Source organism: Rhinatrema bivittatum, chromosome 3, assembly GCF_901001135.1.
Source record: "Rhinatrema bivittatum chromosome 3, aRhiBiv1.1, whole genome shotgun sequence".
Lineage (NCBI taxonomy): Eukaryota > Metazoa > Chordata > Amphibia > Gymnophiona > Rhinatrematidae > Rhinatrema > Rhinatrema bivittatum.
This window is the reverse complement of record NC_042617.1, coordinates 146,032,028-146,046,687: the sequence shown is the minus strand read 5'-3', so window position 1 is coordinate 146,046,687 and position 14,660 is coordinate 146,032,028. Positions and strand designations below refer to the sequence as shown.

General features: G+C 42.0%; 1 protein-coding gene across 2 annotated transcripts in view; it reads right to left on the bottom strand.

Moving 5' to 3' along the window:
• CDC42EP3 (CDC42 effector protein 3) overlaps positions 1–9,746 on the bottom strand; it is an 88,183-nt gene extending 78,437 nt beyond the window's left edge. Inside the window, exon 1 of one of the 2 annotated variants that reach the window (XM_029593807.1) lies at positions 8,769–9,746. The gene's annotated coding sequence lies outside the window, so the exon portion shown is untranslated. The remainder of the gene's footprint in view (positions 1–8,768) is intronic. The other variant, XM_029593803.1, reaches the window with a different exon arrangement.
• Positions 9,747–14,660: the final 4,914 nt, after the last annotated feature.

Below are 14,660 nucleotides of genomic sequence, written 5' to 3'. Positions count from 1 at the left end.
CTCCTAATAATTGCCTATGATAAATCACCAGCCGAATTCTTTAACCTTTTGTTAACCTTTATTTATCTCGCTACTTAATTGCTTTTGTTGATGACTACTTTCAGTACTCTCCAGTTATTATATTTTGATATCTTTCCTGTCTTCCAAAGCCCATGTTTTTTGTTCCCTGTTTAATGTAACTTTATCTTCTATACAGTTGTTTAATGGTTTCCCCCTGTTCCATTGTAAACCGGTACGATAAGACTTGGTCTTGAGCATCGGTATATTAAAAGAACTTAAATAAAATAAATAAATAAAGCAGATTACATTCAAGTACTATAGGTTTTGAAATATTTTATTGGCGTTGGATATTCTGTCAGCTATTTTGAAATATGTATTGTTTTTATTAGTATAGTTTTACAATTAATTGTTTAAAATATTTATGTCCTAGATGAGTTATAATCTTATATTCATAAAACCATAATATATACTATTCCATTTATTGATTGTATTGTTTGATATTTTATGAGGAATATAATATCTCTGTTTCTACATTGTTGCACTGCATACAGAGTCTGGCTTCTTACTGTTTCCAGCTCAATTTTTGTCTGCATGTTACTATTTCTATTTTATGGTCTCTTTATTATGTATTTGGCGAGGGTCTGTCTATCTTCTGCATGTGTGACCAAGGTGAGGTATTCTGCTAGCGTGTAGTTCTGCACAGAGATCTATAACAGCCTGGATTGTTCTGCTATCCTAAAAGAAGGTGTATTGATGAATTAGGGCCTTGTGCAATATTTGTAATTTTGCCTTTTCGTAGGTAGGACTGTTACTGCTTGAGTGCTGGCTGTTAGTGCTGTTTTGGTATGGGAGATTTACTAGACTGTAATTGTAGTTCTGTGTATTTAACGACTTTTTGAGGTCAAAGCTCACATCCGGCATGCGATACACTAGGTCTAATACCATATGGATTCCAAGTGTCTTTTTCACAGGGTTTGCTGGTTGGCACCACAACAGTGCTTGTAAATATAATATACATGTTGTTGTAAGTGATATTTTTACCTCAGGAGACTGTGCTTCGAATGTCCTGTGTCTCAAATAATCTGTCAAAAATGCATACCTCAGTATGGGAAGGGTGTGGGGGGGGGGCCATAAAGTTGTTAGTTTCACCTTGCACCAACTCTAAGTGCCCGACACACAGACCCCCACCATTCACTCATCTCCTATTTTCCCAGGGGGAAGATACTTTGGAAGGGTGGGAGACAGGCGGTAGGGCTCCTGCAAGTATGCCAGCATCCTAGAAATATCAAAATGATTCTCTGTCTGCTATACCTCTTAGAATCTTGACCCCTGCCTCCACCTCCCCCAGGATTTCAAGTCACCGAAAGGGCCAGACTTCAAGGAACTCCAAGGGGGATCTCCCCTCCCTTTCAGCAAAACTCACCCCCGCCGCCCATCCTGTTTCTTGGCCGTCTCAGTGATTTGACCTGTGCCATGTCTTGGGGGGGGGGGGGGGAAGGGCAGCACCATCTTGTAGCAGATTGCCTTGAGCTGCCTCTGATCACACTGATCTCTCCCTTCTCCTGCACTTGTAACGTAGAGGGAGCTGATCCATTCTGACAGGTTCATGTGTGTTTCCGCCCTCTGAGTCCCTTCATTTTAAAATTAGGAAGAGAGACTGTATGGTTTTTCAGTGCTTCCCAAGCTCCTCTTTTAGCCATATGAGTCCTCTTCATGCCTACACTGCCACACAATAACTTTTGTTAAAATAGCTGTGCCCTGGGTTTGAAAAGGTAGGGAAAAAACTGATCTACACCTCTGCTTCCTGTTTACTCTGGTACTCAGCCTCTCATTGCTAGAGCAAACAGAAAACAGGTACACTTGACAATGGAAGGCAGGAGAATCAGTGACCGTGATTCACAGCCTCTCAAGCCCTATAGCTGACAAGAGACCATAATTGTCAAATTATTATTTACATCTTGCTTTTAAACTTTAAGAAAGTAATGTTGTAAAATATCTGAAAGAATCAAATCATTTTACAGTAAAAGCAAACCAGGTATAAACAATTATTTTGACACAGCAGGGTGTGCTTCTTCAAAACCTTTAGAGAAGGAATAAAGGCTGGGGAGCTCTATTGCCAAGCTAAGGAAAGCAAATAGGTGGATCTGTTGAATTTTCAAACCGTATATGGATTTATTATCTCAGTGATTATTTTACCTTCTTCTGTTGTGTCCCTACATTGAAACTCATTCTGTTCAGTTCCTCTAGTACGGTTAATTTTCTGAACATAGTACATTGCTGATTCAATTAGATCTAGCATCAACATTTGATATTCTTGACCATCAGCTACTGCTTAGCTGGCTGATAGAATTAGGGATTGGTGGGCCCTTATCCTGTATTTTTTCCTTCTTCCTTGCAAGATTTCAAACTATTTGTTGGGTTCAGTCCTATCACCAATATTGTTTAATGTGTGTCTGGCTCCCCTGGCTTTTAGACACTGAGAAATTTGATTTACACTGTTATATGTTTGCAGATGATATCCAATTGGTGTTTTTTTTGGAACGAGACCAGCTGGCTGCTCTAAGCCTGATAATAAGTTAAATGCATGCCTAGTTACCATGTTTAAATGACTTGCTCAGAGGAAGCTTAAGTGGAATCTCAAAAAGACCACAGTATATTATGCATTTCTAGTACTGACAGACAATCATCTTACTGTGGTTCTACAAGATTATGGATTGCCAGTTACAGCCTTCTTCAACAGTAACTAGTCTAGGTGCACTATTAGATACACACTTGACCTTGACTCCTCAAATTTCTGCAGTAGTTAGAGGGATTTTTTTTAAATGTCACCGCCCTATATACAAACTACGCTCAAATTTAGATCCAAGAGACTTGGCTATGATAATGTATTTGTTAGTTACTTATAACAGACTACTCATTATACCAGTGGTATCCAAGAGAGAGATACGTTGCTTGCAACCACTATAAAACACGGCTGCCAAACTGTTGACTGGAAAGAAAATAAGATCACTGGTTTCCTATAGAAGCCAAGATTAAGTTCAAGATTTTATGCTTGATCTTTAAATGTTTGCACAGGGGGCAACCTGAATATCTAGTATCCTGCCTTTCATTCTATACTAGTATTAGACAGATCTCAGGCAGGGGTACTGAATCTTCCAGTACTATCTGTTGTTCTTTTATCTAGTGCAAGACATCTACTCTTTAGTTATTTTGTACCTGTTATCTGGAATTCTTGTCCACAGGATATGCGTGATAAATTAAACTATACTCAATTCTGATAAAAACCAAACATGGGTTTTTGTGGATTACTAGGGGGAGGTAACTTGATCGACAAGACCTGTAATTTTATTTTTGTCGTTTTTGGCAAGGTTTCTTGGGTCTAAGTTACTTTTAGTTGGGTTGTGATTATTTCTAGAGAGTGTATTGATTTTATTGTTATATATATATATTGTACTGTAACTCACCTAGACAATTTGTATGATATGCATAAAATCAAATGTAAATAAATGAAATACAATGAAATCTACATTGTGCCATAAATTAATATGATCCTTAGGAGCTCTTTTTCTAGTACCCCTCAGTCTATGTTTATAAGCTATCTAGGTGGAGGTATCGCAGTGTCACCTGCTCTGCAATTAAGTACCATGTCAAGCAGAAGAAGATCAGGCTTCTTTTCAAGACCATTTCAAAGGGTTAACTCAGTCCTGCCCCCTCCAGAAAAAAAAAGGTGATTGTATCCACAAGCCAGTAAAAAGCAGAGAAATTATCTGATCTGCGACCACCTGAATATTAACTGGAAACTGAAAGAAATGACCTGTAAGCCTTTCCGTTTCCTCTGCTTCCTCTTGTCACCAACTCCTAATCGCCAACTGAATTGCTTTGGTGAATTGTTATTTTAGTATACCCTCCTGGTGTGGCTGAAGCAGAGCTGCTGCCCCCTCCTCCCGTTACAACCCACATGACTGAAGGGATGCAGCCGCCCTTGAGGCTGAAGAAGAGCTGCTATACCCGCTGCGGCTCCCTCCACTCCAGATGGGCCCATGAGGTCAAAGAGCCTGGTGCCGCGCTTCAGTTCCTGACGAGAACAGCCGTTGATCCTACCCTGCCTCCTCCGGTGATGGAATGCAGGGCCAAAGATCAGCAGTTATGGACAGGAGGAGCTTGAGGGTTATTTTTCATCCCTTCTTAAAATTACAAAAAATTTCTTGCAGTTCTTAATTGCCAACAAAGTTTGTCCTTTTATATGCATCAAATTAGAATTTTGCTGCAAGCTGAAGTCACTACTGCATTAAGGATACTGGAGACATGAGACCATTCTATTGTCATCTCCTAGCATCTTAGTTTCCCATTCATCCAGAAGAATCTAGGCCTGTCTGCCCTCCTTACTCCCTCTCCCGTTGGGTCCCCTGATAATAAGATACTGGGGTTATAGGCTTTGAACAGCAGGCTAGGCAGCCAACTGAGCTGGGACAAGGGAAGAACTCTCTGCATGCTGTCCCTGATGCTGATCTTTGCCTCACAGAGTGCAACCGATGCAGGGACGGATTTAGGATTTTGCCACCCTTAGGCAATTTTGATGCTTTCATACCCCCACCGCTTTGAAGGGTCTGTTACAGGGAAGCAAAGGATCAGCAGAGCTGGAAGGCAGCAAATCTTAGCCAGCCTGCTGCCCCTAAATATTTGCTGCTCTAGGCACAGGCATAATGCATTGCATACCTATTGACAAATCCAGGGGATGGGAAGATGAAGAGCATTACATTCCAACATCAGGAAATACTTCTTCACAGAGAGGTTGGTGCATGCCTGGAAAGCCCTCCCGGAAAAGTTGGTGAGGACGAAAACAGCAAATGAATTCACAAGGGCATGGGATAAAACACTGTGGATCCGTAAAGGTTAGATGTTGGGAATGAAGGAAGGAGGTGCATGGGGGTAACCTGCGTGGAGTGGCAGTCACTCACTACCTGCGTGGAGTGGCAGTCACTCACTACCACCCATGTTCATTGTATTTTCCACCTGCATGGAGTGGCAGTCACTCACTACCACCCCTGTTCATTGTATTTTCCACCTGCTTCAGTTTTTTGTAAACCGGCATGATATGCCCTATGAATGTCGGTATATTAAAAGTTTCATAAATAAATAAGCAACTTGCTGGGGAGACTGGATGGACCATGTGGTCTTTATTTGCAGTCATTACTATGCTACTCTATTACATACATTCACAAGTACAAAGAACACAACATTCAAGTAGAAGTCTAATGCTGCTGCAACGTTTCTTTCCAGCAGCTGGTCCTGTAGCACTCAGGCAGTTGACACTGGTGCAGGCCCTACTCCCCTCATTTTTCCGCAGTCTCCAGAGAAGCTGCCAGCTAGTAGCTGATGCTCTTGTTGGGGGCCTCCTCAGCTATGTATGTCTGCTGCTCTCCACCTGCTTCATCTTTTATGGGACTGGAGTTGAAGATGAGGACTCCTCCACCTCAGAAGGTGAAACAATAGTATTGTATATGTAAACCTTAAGGGGTTTACATATACAATTCAAAAAGGATCATCTAGGAGGGGAGGCAGACAGAGGGAGAAGCTGGAGTGCTGCAAGGGGGTGAGATGAAGGGATAAGAGATATAGAGGAAGTATGAAAGATTTGGGGAAGGATGAAAAAAGTGGAGAGCTGTTGACAGGGAAAAAGAGGTAGAGGTGGAGAAGTGACATGAAAGAGAGAGTAAATAATGTTAGAGATTCATGGAAGGAAGGAAAGGCAGAAGAATAGACTTATGGAAGGAAAGGAGAAACAGGAAATGGAATCAGGAGAAAAAAAAAGACAACTTGACAGCACAGGAAAGACTCAGCACAGAATGATTTTAATTTAAGCATTAGATTATGTAAAGTAATATTAAATGTGTTTTTAAAATTGTACTTCTTAGTATTTGGGTAGTTGCCAGGTTCTTGTGGCCTGGTTTGGCCTCTGTTGGAAACAGGATGCTGGGCTTGATGGACCCTTGGTCTGACCCAGCATGGCAATTTCTTATGTAGGTGTTATAACTGACATATGGAACTATCTTATGCTTGTTAGCTCTATCTTTTGCACTAGTCAGCAAATGCTGTTTTTGTTTATTGGTATATTTTTTCAGGTGGCAGGAGGAAGATAGAAGTATGTATGCTACAACTTTTATCTTCTAGTCCCCCTGCACCTTCCCTCCAGGTATTCTTGATGTTATCAATCCAAATTTGGAGAATCCACTCTTATACTGCAACTCAGACATTTTGGTAGTGCAATGCTCTAGTAGATCCAGGAAGAAACTGACATCTTTGGAGGTTGGGATACTTTTATAGACCAAGATGAGAATTATCCAAAGATGTGCTTTAATGCATCTATGAATAATTTCCATGTTGTTTCTCTAAAATGTATGCCACCCTGCAGAGAATCCAGGAAAGTTTAGATAACACTGCTGTTCAATTATGTGGCTTATGGTGACCTTCTACTCACCACCTAAAATTCCCCAGGTCAAGAATTACCTTTGTTTGTTGAAACTCTCATGATTTGAAACTAAAATTTTTTGATCAAAAACAGTTCCCCATATCATAGTTAGGTGTCAAATCAAATGTAATCTGTGGTACAGTCCTTCCACTGATTTTTTACTATAGACTTTGAGTCTTTTTTCTGTGTAGTCTCTCCTGGATGGCCTCTTTCCATACTTCTTGTCTTTCATTTGAGATTAATCATTCATGGCCTCCAATATATTTTTATTGTATTCTCACATTCCCTGCCTTACAGAACAGAGCAGACTGCTTAAAAGATGTTCATTTCTTTGGGAACCTGTGGATAATTCATGGGCAGCAATGGGAAATCTCTGGCTATATCCCTGTGAAGTAATGGGCACGTATGTGAGCCGAGTACCCACAAGCTCCCTCAGATTGCCAGAAAGGTAGCAGTTGGAAACTTGTTTAAAAATTATTGCCATGCATCTGAATGCTATACAATAACAGTTTCTAAAATAAGCTGAAAATGGATGTTTTCAAAAGCTGCCCTGTAACTGCTATATAGTTACTGTGCAGTGCTCAGACAGTTTCACTCCATTCCTATGATTACCACCTCGCCCAGGTTAACTCTGAAAGTCTGATCCTCTTCTGGTTTTGCCCTAGTGCATCTATGAACTTGTAGTGCTGCCTAGGAAAAGTGGAACTACAAGCCCATAGATGCAATGAGACAAAACATGAAATTGATCAGCCTCTCAGGTTTGACTTGGGCCAAGTGGCAACCCTCTCCATTCCTGGTTTCAATGGTGAATCAACATCCTGTTTTCCTCAGGTGATGCCCCATCACTACCAGAACATAACAGGAAACTGACCCATGACTCTTCAAAGCAGAGGATTATCATGGCTATGATTGACATTTTGCCAGGCCTGACAAACACACGGCCCTTTTAAAAGCTAATTTTCAACTGATTTTAGAAGTTATTATTCTGTAGCACCTGGTCTTATTTTCTAATTTTATATGAAATTGATGGCCATATTCAGAGCGCATCTTAATAAGAGGGAGTGCATTTTTGTTACTTTATGTAAACCGAACTACGTTTATAAAGCCTACAATATATATGTTAACAATCACAGGAACCTTTTGGAAACTCTGTTAAACATCGAAACTTTGTAAACCGTTGTGATGGCGAAGGTATATAAAACTCGATAGATAAATAAATAAATAAACAAACATCCTGAAGGAAATCCTTGTATAACTTCCTGAAATCTAATTTGTGGAGAAGCCTTACTTTCCTTTATATGCACTCTGCCTTGTAAGATTAACAGTTGAACTGGGAAAGGGAATAATCATTCTTTCAGAGGTTACAGTCATTAGTCTCAATATCTTTTTATCATGTTAAATTTAGGTGCATTTTATTATGCAGTTCTGAATTTAGCTCTGCCTCGTGCTATGTCAAACATTTCTAGTTTAAATAGTATATGCTGATCCCTGGTCTTGATTCTGTTGCTTTAGATAAACAGTATACTGCTCTATTTATCTTTGGGAAATATTTTAATGTAAAAATAGCAATCATGAATATAACATAACAGACCTCCTGCTGTTAAAACTCAAAATGGATGTGATTCTGGCCCCAGAATCACACAAGTATGCTTTGCTCTGTCCCTGTGCATCTTTATGTTAACTCTGAGGATCATCTAGGTAATTAGATTGCTTCTAACAAGTCAGTGTTAGTACCTTGGAAAGAACAGATAGTGAACATTTAAGTTTCCTAACAATTCCCTGTTCTCTTTTCTACAGTCTACCCCCTTAAATACTAAGGGGCCAACTGCATTAAGATTCTTGCCAGTGGGATCAAACATTAACAGCACTGTTAACCTGTGTAAACTAACTTGCAATAGTTTTAAATCGGTCTATGGTAATGAGATGCAAAACTATGCAAAATAAATTATTACCTATTGCAGCAGTGAAAAGGTAGGTATGCAAGCTGCTTCACAGGCAGATAAATGCAAAATTCCGTAACTAACCTTGGGGAGGTGTAGTGAAATTTTTTGCGTTACTATCCCATGAACACTTCTATACTTATCTGCAGTTACCCATGCCTCATTTGCATTTCTTCAGCATCGGTTATTATTAATATGTACAATAAACACTGCTGCTGCACTCGTTAACTGCCAATGTTACCACTCTTTCGTACACTGCCCCTAAGCTCTTAAAACACGCCGAAGACCCTTCTGCAAACGAGCTATAGCAGTGGAGGAGGGAGAAGCGGTTAGGAAATATTGTTGAGTGATTTGCGCACCTACCCTTTCCTTCCTGGAGAACTGAAGTGTTCAACTCAAGAGTGTTCTAGCAGGATTTCCCGGTCTTTGACTCCTAATACCGGCCCGCCCTGCTCAGTAAACTTCTTCCATGTGTGCTTCTTCTTGCCAGTCTGTTCAATTACCTCCTTTTTGGAAAGGGCAGTCTGAATTCCTTTCAGCAAGTGCCTTATCCTGGGGAAAAAAAGAATCTGAGCTGGTTGCTTGGTGAAACCGAGCTCAAAACGGTTCTTGCTCCGTGCAGCTGGGAGGGGGGAGGCAGGCAGGCAGGCAGCCGGGCTCTTCGAGAGGATGCCCCGGTTCCAGCCCGACAGTCCCAGCAGCGCGGCCACCTGTCAGTTCCCTCGGCAAACTCTCTTGCCTGTCCCCCCTTTTTTTTCTTCCTTCTTCTTTCCTTTATTGTTGGAATGCGAAGGGGCTTCGGGTTTTGCTGCGGCTGCACGCACGGGCTTCAGTCACGAATGGCAGCAGAACAGAACCAGCGAAGTGGAGTGAAGCTCCGACTTGCTCCCTATAGTCAGCAGTTCAGCCCAGAGGCAGGCAGGCAGGTAACAGACTCGCTTGCAATCCGAGAGTCTCCCCCACAGCACAAATCAGCAGTTTGGAAAAGAAAAAAAAAAAAAAAAGCTGGCGTTGGCTGTCTGCAGACTGACGAAGGGAAAGGCTGGGGCTTCGGCGCGCCAGTCCCGGCAGACTGCAGAGAGCCTGCCGGATCTGGCCGAGAAGTGACTGGGCTGTGGGCAGGGCCCCGAGGAGGAGAGGGGAGTGGGAGGCTGGTCTGCAAAACCTGGCACGCAGCACTGGCTGGAACCTAAACATCAAACCGCGGTTATTCCTAGCATGCAGTTGGAGGAGTATGTACCACTGTACACACACACATATATATATGTTTGGTTTTTTAGTTCTCATGTCTAAGAACAATTTTTATGCTAAATTTAAAAAAGAAGATACATCTCTTTCTGCAAAGAAGGGGGGGGGGAGGGGGACTGCACAGGATTAAAAAAAAAAAAAAAACAACCCAGCAACCGATCATCTGGTTACGGGATAGGAAGGAAGTCGGCACACAGCCCCATGCGGGAAATTCAGTCGGCAGTGCACCGGGATTCATCGTTCAGGCACAGGACCCCTCCCCCCCCAGCATTCGCTCGTGCCATTCCATGACGTCCTTTTCTCGAGGTCCCTGCGGGCAGACTGAGACACCTGAATGTGTCACCAGGTGCCTGATTTTTTTTCCCCTAAAAGGTTCATTACTTTCACGTGCAGGTTTCAGTTGGCACTGACATGCAAGGTTCCACGTTTACGTATACTGACTGGCATTCTTCAAACTGGGACGCAGGTAGATTTTATTGAAGATATTTGCATAGTGAAAAAGATGATCCCATAAAGTCAGTGTGGATGACTTGAAGATATCCGGTTCCGGTGGATAAGCTCTTAATCTGCTTTCATCTATCTCCAACTACACAAAGATGGCCGAGAACCCTCATTTTGAGGAAAAATCATTAATTTCCATTCCTGCCTCTCAAAAAGGACCTGTTCAAGTCTGCTACTGTGTTCCCCCCTACTGCCAACCCTGCTGTTTTTGCTCCCTGATCTCTTTAGTGCTTTTGGTTTTAATTGCTCATTACTTTGCAGACCAAAGGGAGGAGGCAGTTTATAAATTTGAAAATAAATATAAAAATCTTCTTCCATCTTGGGAGACCAGCATCAGTAGCTCCATCCCCTCCCCCCCCAAGTGATGTCAGCGGGGTGAACCATAAGAGGCAGCTGCTGGAGGAGGCCAGAGAGCATCCATCTCTGCAGACAGCAGGGACGGGGGTGAATTATAGAGCTGCTAACTATTGTGGGTCCCCCTGCTGCCAAGCTTGCTGGTTTTGTTCCCAGGCCTCCTTTAAAACATAAGTGCCACGAGTCTATCAAGCCCAGCATCCTGTCTCCGACAGTAGCCAAGCCCAAAAAAGTAGATTCAAATTCTTGTTACTCACTCCCAGGAATAAGGGGTGGGTTTCCTGGAGTCCTCCTGATTAATAACTCTTTAGGGACTTGTCCTCCTGAAACGGGTCCAACCCCTTTTCTAAACCCAGCTAAGCTAATCGCTTTGATCCCCCATCTTTAGGCAACAAATTCCACAGCTTGACTGTGCATGGAGCCAAAAAATTAATTTCTCCAATTTGTTTTAAATCTGGTAGCCATTTCAAGGCATGTCCCCCAGTCCTAGTACTATTTGAAAGGATAAATAACCATTTTCTATTTACCTGTTCCACTCCATCTCCACCTCTATGATATCCCCTTCAGTCATCTCTTCTCCAAGCTGGAGAGCCCTAACTTGTTTAGCCTTTCTTCATAAGAGCCGTTCTATCCCGTTTACCCTTTCTTCTATTTCAAACCGGCATCATTATCTCTGTTCCCCAAGTGATGCCACTGAGGTAAGCCATGAGAGGCAGCTAAGGACAGCAGTTTGCCTTCATAGAGGCAAATCCAAAGAGACCCCACTTGGAGTGCTCCATTTTGAATGCTCATTTAAGAACAGGGAGGCTCTTCTGTTATCCTTGGGGTAGTTTATTGGTTTAGTGAACCTCTTTCCCTGTATGAGGGAGTGGGGTTGGGTAAATTGAAAGAGAAGATTACATTTTTTGTTAATTTTGGGGAGTTTGCAGTAGGATGGGAGTGGAGTTTAGTAGATAAACCAGTAGCATACTCCTCCCTAGTGAGAATGGGATGGTCTGTACTATTGTTGAGGGATTCTGGCCAATTCTTATTAAGAATATAAAGAGTATAGATGTTGAAGAGGCCTAGGATTAAAAATAAATGGGGGTGAGGGAATTATGGTAAACTGATCTTAGAAAATCAGTTTTCTTTTCAGTATTGTGACAGAGAAATTAAGCCAGTGTCGGGATTCAACTATGTATTTCCCCTAGTAGGAAGATAAGTTATCTGATACTGGAATTTTCATATTGTTGCTTAACATTTTCAATTTTTAATAATGCATTTTTTCATGTAACATTTTACTTTAGGAAGATGAGAAAACTGAGCAGGGCTGGCTTTTGGGGATTTACAACCTGTGTGTTTTCTCAAGATGCCACTGCTTCAGGAACACCGCTGCACACAGAGCTCAGGCAGGAGGGGGACTCCTTCCTAGCACGGGATGGCACCATTCCTCATACTCACACACGGGCCGATACAGTACAGTGCGCTCCAATGGAGCGCACTGGTAACCCTCTATTGGGCGTGTGTTTTTGACGCGCTAGTAAGGGGTGAAAAACGCGCGTCCAACCCCCCCCCCCCCCCCCGAACCTAATAGCGCCCGCAACATGCAAATGCAAAAGGCCCTATTAGGTATTTGCATTTGCATGTTGCGGGCGCTATTAGGTATTCCCGTGCGATTCAGAAAACAAAATGTGCAGCCAAGCCGCACATTTTGCTTTCAGAAATTAGCACCTACCCAAAGGTAGGCGCTAATTTCTTCGGGCACCCTCCGACTTAATATCATGGTGATATTAAGTCGGAGATCCCGAAAGTTTCCTAAAGTAAAAAAAAAAAATTTGAAGTCTGCCCGCGGCTGTTGGGTTGAAAACCGGACGCTCAATTTTGCCAGCGTCCGGTTTCCGAGCCTGTGGCTGTCAGTGGGCTTGAGAACCGACGCTGGCAAAATTGAGCGTCGGCTGTCAAACCCGCTGACAGCCACCGCTCCAGTCCAAAAGGAGGCGCTAGGGACACGCCTCCTTTGCCTGTTTTTACCTCCGGGCCTAATCTGAATAGTGAATCGCGCGCACAGGAGAGTGGCCTGTGCACACGCTGGGAGAGTGGGCGTTTGCCTGCTCTCCCGCGGACTTTACTGTATCGGCCCGACAGTGATGTTAAAGCTAGTCAAGACACCGAATCTTATGCTTCCTTAGCCAACCACAAAACTCAGTGATTACAAAGACTTATGTAAAGATGGACCTTCATAGCTTTTAGGGCTAGTTATACTGAGGTCTCTTATCTTTTAGGAACATGCAAACCAAAGATTTTCATTTTGGTTCTTTGGGTGGGGATTTTTATTTGTTATTGTTTCATTCTCTTTTACATATTCATGGTTTTTGTTTTCAGAAGTTTGTGTGTGCAATGCGTAGCTGGAAGCACAAAAAGCCCTTTGCACATGCACAGTGGAAATTGTACACATTAATTTATGCCAATTTATGCAAACAACTTCCAATGTGCAAGCCCAAAGTGCTTTCTGCGCGCACAACTATTGAAAACGAATACAAACTAAAATTTTCTTGAATTTTCGAAAGAATGATTGATTTGGTTTGTTCCATTTGGAACACATTTTTGTGACTTTTAAAAGCCCAGCACACACCAAAACCGCAAGTATGTGTGGCCGGCACGCACCTGTGAACGTGCATATCTCCCGGTACGCGCACAAGTGAGAAAGCACAAGAAAGGGATGGGGAATGGGCGGGGTCTGGTCAGAGCAAGGGCGGGACATGGGCATTCCGGGAGTTTAACTTGAAATATTTACGTGCACAGGTGCATGCCGGGTATTCCCAGCCACGAAACTTTACTACTGTTATGGATGGCGTATAAGTAATAAAACAAACAGGGCTAACAGGAGGGAAGGGTGGTTAATAACCTGGATGGGCGGGTTGGAAGTCCTATCCCTTAACTGGGCAAACTGGGAATGAACTGGAAAACTAGTAATGGCATCGGCACGAGTCCCTTATAAAATTCCCCGACTTACGCAATAGAGGCTGCATATGCGCGCACATGTCCATATGAAATTGTGTGCATATGTGCACGCATTCAGCCTATTTTATAACATGCACGCATATATGCACAAATGTTATCAATTGGCTGTATTCCTTGGCACAAGCCGGCATACACGTGAACATGTGCACCTGCGCACTGGTTTCAAACGAATACACATTCTCACTACCTTTGGTGTTCATGGGAAAATGCTTAGTACATCTGTTCTTTAAACTCCCCAGTAAGATTTTTGTTGTTAAACTTAAAAATCCCTTATTTACTTTGCCTTTTAGGTGACGGAAGGCCTGTTACTTCAACAAAATATTGCTGGTGCTTGAGTTCTACAGTCAACAATCACGTGAAAACAAATTCCAAGATGTCCTCAGATAACACAAGCTTAAAGACAACACAGGAGATGATTGTCAAAATACTCAAATCATTGATACAGAGTACCAATGAAAGATTATCATGAGAAAACCAGTATTCCAGGTTAGAGTGACACTACAAAATGAAGAGCCTTGTTTTCAATGTACATAATCATTTTCCTATACTATCTTTTCAGAAATATGAAGTATATGAAACAGTTTCAATGCTAGCAATTCTAGCAACAAATTTAATTTTGCTAATGATAAAGTTACCCTGGAGATGGGCAAAATGGTTTAGAATGAATCCATATCCAAAACCAAGAAGTGAAAAATTATTTTTGTTATGGAAAGCATAAAAATAGCATTCACTATTTGGATATTGATCGATGTATTTTGGACATGGTTTGAAAATAGAACTATTACTGGTGTGATATGATGATAATGTTTGTGCATGATGTGGTAATAATTGCAAGATGATAGATCTATGATCCTGCCTCATATTTCACAGTGAATTGTTTTTCATTTATATTTATTTGTTTAAGATACTACTTTATTTTTATGGATCCTGGAATAAATTCAAATATTGAAGGATTTGGGTTTGGGGGCCTCAGGCATTTTGGGTAATAAGCGTTGAACTATATCACTGATACAGATAGGATTCACTTAGAGCCTGACTCAGATAAATTCAGAGTTTGGACATTTGCTTCCTAATTTGAATTTCAAGATTTTTCCCAGTTCAGTCTGGCCTAGTGGCAAGTGCTGTGCCCTGCCAGGCAGAGGATCTAG